The sequence below is a fragment of the Humulus lupulus genome, chromosome 5, assembly GCF_963169125.1.
Source record: "Humulus lupulus chromosome 5, drHumLupu1.1, whole genome shotgun sequence".
NCBI lineage: Eukaryota > Viridiplantae > Streptophyta > Magnoliopsida > Rosales > Cannabaceae > Humulus > Humulus lupulus.
This window is the reverse complement of record NC_084797.1, coordinates 179,054,595-179,062,293: the sequence shown is the minus strand read 5'-3', so window position 1 is coordinate 179,062,293 and position 7,699 is coordinate 179,054,595.

Sequence of the window (7,699 nt, the reverse complement as noted above, 5' to 3'; positions counted from 1 at the left end):
CTTCGGTGGTTTGGGAGGAGGGAACTCGTTGGCGTTCCCGGGTGGTGCAGTAGTTGTCTTTGGAGGATTCTCACCGGGCGGGATGGCCGGAGACGAGGCCTCCTTGTCATTCTGATGAACCTCAGGGTCCCTTGGGGGGTCTACGTCTCGGGGTGGAGGTGGATCCTTCATGGAGGCCTTCAGCTGGACTCCGGTAAGGTGGACCTCCACCTCTCGAGGCTCCTTGAGTCGCTTCGAACGTCTCGGCATTTTTCCTTGCAGGAAGTAATGGCAGAACAGTAGCTTGGTGCTTACGTTCCCACAGACGGCGCCAAACTGTTGACGGTAAGAACTCGTCAATGATTGATGGTTAGAAAACTTCAATCTCTATACTATAAGAAGCTATGAATTAGATAGAAAGAACTCTAAACAACAGGAGAAAACTCAGGCAAGCATGAGAACCAGAAGCATATATTTCATAAGTCTCGTTTTTACATTCAGTTTTCCAACCCCTTAGCCTGAGGGGTTGGAGCCTATTTATAGGGGGGGCTCTATTGGCCCAGGATACAAACAAGTCCCAGACCACAGGGACGTACACAGGTACTCTGATAGTGTAGTGGCCCAGGGCGTAGTGGTGTCTACCCTGATGGTGTCAGAGTCGTGGCCCAGGACAAAGTACTGTCGGCTCTGGCGTATGGTCGAGGGTGTCCAAGTGGTACCACTACGCTTCGTACAGGTCCGTACTGCCACTACTCCTCAGACGCAGATCATAGGGTCGCACCTCTGTTCTTTCCATAATCGTACACCCCGTGTCAGCGCACGTGTTCCGTACTCGGTTGTCCTCATCAACTCCCGTTCAATGCTCCATGTTCATTAGACATATCAACAAGGTTCCCCCAAGTGATGTCGTGCCTATGCCAAGGAGGCTTCAACCTATGCATGTCCTGAGAAGTCAAGGTGCCAAGGGTCAGGGCCGGCCTATGCGGATCGCATAGACACGAGGCCAGCAGCAAGAGCGACGTGGTAAGGCCACACCCTCGCATAGCGAGGGTACCTCGCATAGCGAGGCTGGCCTTTTGTCCTCAGGTATGGGCATGGCACAGGCGTCGCAACAAGGTAGCACCCTCGCATAGCGAGGGTCCCTCGCATAGCGAGGCTGCCTCTTTCTCCTTCCAGGTGCAGCGTCGCGAGGCTAGGAGCACGAATGCCACGACAATGCCCCCACCCTCGCATAGCGAGGGTCCCTCGCATGGCGAGGCTGACATTCTCCCTCCGAGTGTAGGCGAGGCTTGATGCCTGATGGAACGGGGCGCATGCGGACGACTAGTTGGGGACCCTCGCATAGCGAGGGTGAAGTTCGGATGGGCACTTGGCTGAGGGCCCTCGCCTAGTGAAGGTGTCTCATAGTATGGAGCTTCATCTGTGAATAGAATTTTCAAGGAGAAATTTCCACACTTACAGCTTGTATATAACTTTTGAAAGCTATAAATTTGTCCTTTGAACCCTATTTTCGGGATCCCATGTACTGAACGTTTATTTAAATGAAAACTTATCTATTTATGACCAAAATCTTTTAACCCTAACTCAATTATGACTTTAGGATCACGTTTTTAACTAAATGACTTGATTAGCAAGTCTTGCACGATTATAAACACACATTGTAACAGCCTTGGTTATCCAAGGCGTTACAAACGATGTATGTAATGATTATATCAATGGACAATTTATTCTTTAATAAATTACTTAGTAAATATATGTCTGTAATTATCAAGAGTTCAATCTCATATTTATAGTGGAGTAATCATGAGATTAATAAATATGATTATTTAATCAAAGAAATTTTATTAATAATGTAATATTTAATGGAACTTGATATTATAGGTCCATAGGTCCCGAGAGTGGCTCTATCAACACCATATCAAGGTAAGAGTTGATACACGGGTATAACTGTAATTTGGAAATTTGAGAAGAATTTTATTCTTCGGGCCAAGTATGCAATTGTATGATAATTGAGGTTGAATAATTAATTTGGAATTAATTATTTATTTCAAATATATATTTATTAATTTAAATATATAAATTTTTTGAAATTCATAAATATAAATAAATAAATAAATTTTTTAAATTAAATATTTTATTTGAGTGCGAGAAAATAAAATTGGTAAGTCAAAAATAGTTTTTGATTCATTTAATTTTAAAAAGATGATGATAATGATGATCATCAATTTGAATTTTGAATTTTGAATTTAAGATTTAAATTTTGAAATATGGTTGTCATATTTTCCTTGAAAAAATATATACCTTATTTTGTTGAAGATTGATTTTAATTAGATAATTAAATAAATGAAAAATGCAATATCCTTGAAAATAGAATAGTAGTACCCGCATGACCGTGTACCAACTGTACTGATATTGTATCAGTATTGTTTTTATTTTATTTATTTAATTAATTAATAATTTGAAAATAATTTTTTCAAATTTGGTAAGTTAGATATTTATCTAAATCAAACCCTATCATCATTATGATATTATTATTATATTGCTATTACTATTAGGAATAATTAGGTAATATTAATCTTTATATTTATGATATAGAAGAAGAAGAAGAGAAAAAAACAACAAGAAACAAAATACACAACAACACAATACAGAGACGATTCATAATAGTTCTCGGAGTTTTTGTTTGACAAAACTTTTACTTCTTCTTCATCTTTATTCCAGCCATTCTCAGACCATAATCCATGTTCTCATGTGTTGAGAAATACTTGTGATTCCTAAAATTGCAAACTCATGTTCTCTATGTGCCCACAAACATCCTGAGGTGTAGAGAACACTCCGGAAGATCGTGGTTTGAGTACTCAAAGCTTTGGATAGGAAGATTCATAAAAGAAATACGAAAAGACTCAATGACACTTGATAGGCTTCAAGAGGTAATTGTTTATATGTTCTTAAATTTTTGTGTTTATATGTTATATATAAATATATTGTATATTTATATATTTATTGTTGGTTTTCCTTATTGCATTGGGCCCACCACGCCATTTCCGTTGTGTGCTCTGAATGTTTTTCCAACATCTTGTAATGCCCCACGTCACTATGGTTGCTTCCTGGAATGACGACTATCCCTACAAACCAACACGAGTCTTTCCAGCGTGCTTTATCCTCACTCGCACGCTTCCTGGGAAAACTTCCTAGGAGGTCATCCATCATGAGACTACTCCAAGTCAAGAACATTGGAGTTCTCATGTGATGGGCTACCGAAAAGAAGATGCATCTTGTTGGCATAGGTAGTAACCATCAATCCATTTAAGCCTTCTTCAACTGTGTAGTCCCATACCAACACAGTCTTGGAATCATCACACTTAGCCTTCCCCAGGAGATGTGAGATTGCACAGCTTTACCCGGTATTTCCCCCTATGGATCACAGGATACTAACTATCACAATCACCCCCCCTTAGGGGTCCGACATCCCCGTCGGCCACACTTCCGGCTGGGTCCAGGCTCTGATACCAACTGTAATGACCTTACTAACTTAAAGACCGAGGACCATTAAAACTACTAAGCATAACTACTATTTTGGAATACATGCATAAAATAATAGAACTTTATTTTTAAAAATACAAAATACGGGATCCCATTGTTATTACATAAAATCAACAGTGTACGTAGTCTTGACAGGCAGGAAGTGAGCTGACTTAGTGAGTCTATCTACCACAACCCAAGTCGAGTCATGTTGCTTATTTGTTTGTGATAATCCTATCACGAAGTCCATAGCTCTGTCTTCCCACTTCCATTCCGGAATACTAAGCAGTTGCGGGTCGCTGATGTTCTGCCTTTACTTGCTGGCATATTAGGCATTTTGACATATATTCTGCTACGTCTTTCTTAATTCTCGACCACCAGTATAGTGTTTTAAGGTCGTGAGTCATCTTGGTCGACCCCGGGTGAACTGAGTATAGAGTAGTGTGTGCCTCATCTAAAATCTTCATCTTAATCCCAACGTCATTCAGCACGCACACCCGGCCTTTATATCTTAAGAACCCCTGTCCTGATATAGAGAAATTTGTAGTCTTGCCTTCTTTGACTGCAGCCATATATGATATTAATGTGTCATCATGCCCTTTCCCAATCCTTATATCATCTAGTAAACTCGACTAGATGGACAAGTTATCTAGTTGACCCATGACTAGTTCTATTTCAGCATTAATCAGCTCTTGCTGTAGCGGTTTTTCTATTCCGGATAATGCTGCCAGATTTCCGTAACTCTTTCGGCTTAACGCATCTGCAACTACATTCGCTTTTCCTGGGTGGTATAGGATTTCGCCGTCATAATCCTTTACTAGATCTAACCACCTGTGCTGCCTCATGTTAAGCTATTTATGTGTGAAGAAATATTTTAAGCTCTTATGGTCCGCATAAAACTCACACCGTTCTCCATAAAGATAGTGGCGCCAGATTTTTAATGCGAAGACGACCGCTGCCAACTCCATATCGTTTGTTGGATAGCATTGCTCGTATTCCTTCAGCTGCCTTGAGGCGTAGGCTATCACTTTGTCATTTTGCATCAGCACACAGCCTAACCCTTACTTCAATGAATCACAATATACTACAAACTTGTCGTTAAGTGTCGATACGCAAAGTACTGGTGCTGAGCATAATTTATCCTTGAGCAACTGGAAGCTCTCTTGACATTTATCCATCCAGTTGAACTTTTGCGGTTTTTGGGTCAGGTTGGTAAGCGGAGTGGCTATCTTAGAAAAGTCTTCTACAAATCTTCGATAATAGCCTGCTAGCCCGAGAAAACTTATAACCTCTGATGCATTCTTAGGTCTTGGCCAATCCTTCACAGTATCTACTTTAGTTGGGTCTACTGTGACTCCATCTTTGGATACTATGCGGCCGAGGAATGCTACTTGTGATAGCCAAAATTCGCATATCATGAACTTGGCATAAAGTTGATGCTCCTTTAGCCGCAGCATGGTCAGTCTTAAATGTTCCTCGTGCTCGAATTCGTCCTTGGAGTACACCAAAATATCTTCAATGAATACTACAACGAATTTTTCTAAGTAGTCCTTGAAGACCCAGTTCATTAAGTCCATAAATGCAGCTGGAGTGTTGATAAGACCAAAACACATAACTAGGAAATCGTAATGTCTGTATCGAGTCCTAAAAGTTGTCTTTGGTATATCCTCTTCCCTTGCCTTGAGCTGGTGATAACTAGACCGTAGATGAATCTTTGAAAATACAGTCGCTCCTCAGAGTTGATCAAATAAGTCGTCGATCTGGGGTAGCGGGTACTTATTCTTAATTGTCACTTTGTTCAGCTCACAGTAATCAATACACATCTGCATGCTTCTATCCTTCTTCTTCACAAATAGAACCGGTGCTCCCCATGGCGAATGGCTCGGTCTGATAAAACCCAAGTCTAAGAGCTCTTGTAATTTCATATTTAACTCCTTGAGTTCGGTAGGTGCCATCCGGTATGGTGCTTTTGAGATCAGCTTGGTTCCCGGTTCTAGTTCGATTGTGAAGTCAATTTCCCGAGTAGGGGGTAACCCTGGTAAGTCATCAGGAAATATCTTTGGAAATTCCTTTATAATCCGGATATCTCCAACCTTTAATGGTGTTTCTTGTGCCACATCTGTGACGCTTGCTAAGAATGTGCGACATCCTTTCTCTATCATCCTCTGATCTTTGAGAGATAAGATAAGCGGTGTCCGTAGTCCTGAAACCTTTGCCATAAAACATAGTTTTTGACCGTCAGGAGTTTCGAACGTCACTTTCTTGTGTCTACAGTCGATGGTTGTGCCATGTCTTGCTAGCTAGTCCATGCCCAGTATTACGTCGAAGTCTTTGATCTCTATCTCTTTCAGATCTCCTTCTAGCTCTGTGCCCTCGACTTTGATCCTAAAAATCAAGATCTTCTACATCTGACCCTTCATCTAACATATCATCATTTATCTCCTCATAATCATCATTATCATGAGCCTCAAAACTACCTCGGTGAATATTCATTAGGATATTATGCTTTTGTTCATTAGTAAATTGAAACTCAAACCTATAGGTAAACCTAAGTATAAGACAATAATATTTCATGGCTACCAGTAGATCATCTTCATCATCCATAGTCTCCATAATTCTTCCAATTTTGAAACTACAGTAGGAAAATCCTTAAAAAGCCTAATTACTATGACATATTGTTCGATGGCTCTCATCATAATTTGCCTAGCAATTTGAAGGTGAACTATCTCTTTGTGAAATAGGACCAATCTTTGAATGATTCTTTCTAGCACTCCTATTGTGTCCCTTGGCTCTCTAATTCTTTTCAATGCCTTAATGGCTCGGATATTATGATAGGCCAAAGCTTTTGCATGTGTATCAAGGAGAACTTCATGCATATGAATCGGGGCTCTGATACCAACTGTAACGCCCCACATCACTATGGCTGCTTTCTGGAATGACGACTAGCCCTGCAAACCAACACGAGTCTTTCCAGCATGCTTTGTCCTCACTCACACGCTTCCTGGGAAAACTTCCCAGAAGGTCACCCATCATGAGACTACTCCAAGTCAAGCACGCTTAACTTTAGAGTTCTCAAGTGATGGGCTACTGAAAAGAAGATGCATCTTGTTGGCATAGGTAGTACTCATCAATCCATTTAAACCATCTTGAACGATATAGTCCCATACCAACACAGTCTTAGAATCATCACACTTGACCTTCCCCAGGCGATGTGGGATTGCACAGCTTTACCCGGTCTTTCCCCTTACAGATAACAGGATACTGACTGTCACAACTCTTGGCCTACCGGACCTCACATCGAACCTCCACGGGACATACCCCTTTTTCCCTGACCTTTGGAAGCGAGGCTATGCTCCCAATTGAGGTACTAGTGACGACCCACAGACAAAAGACCTTTGATCAAGATCATAACCATGAGCTACTTAGTGAATCCCTCGATCTAATCGAAGAAGAATGAGAGGCATCACGATTACAGCTCACTCATTACCAACAGAAAATCACTCGTTATTTCAATTCGAAGGTGAAAGGACGTAGACTCGGATTGGGCAATCTGGTTCTCCGAAGGGTCTTTTTAGCAAGTAAAGATCCCATGGATGGACAATGTGTTAGGGCCGAACTGGGAAGGACCATATTAGATCGTGGATATCCTGCGTGAAGGGACTTTCAACCTAGCCCGTCTAAGTGGAGAAATAGTCCCGCGGACCTAGAATGCCCTACACCTAAAAAAGTATTATCAATAATTTTGTTATCCTTAATATTTTCAAAATTACCATTTATGTAAGGCTTATTTATAAAAGCCATTTCAGTTTAATAACACTCGGATTACTATGTAATCAATTTTATCATTTATTTATCTCAGGCTCACTATAACTCCCTGGTTAGTCCAAGACCGTTACTGTGAACTTTAAATCGTGCTTTACTCGCTAAATGAGTCATTTGGTTATAAACGTGCATCTAGGTGTCATTAATAGGCTAAGGGAAAAATCTCGATCAAAAGGAAAGGATATATTTTATTTAAAACATAAAACTATACATGGGCCCATAAAAGTGTTTTCAAGTTATTTACAATCTAAAATGGTCATTACAGTGTAAAAATTACAACCCGCCGACCTAAGTAGCAAAATATAGGGTTAACCCCAAGTTCCTCTGAGAAACACCTTGGTCGTGGTGGTCAAGCGGCTGCATATGTACACATCGC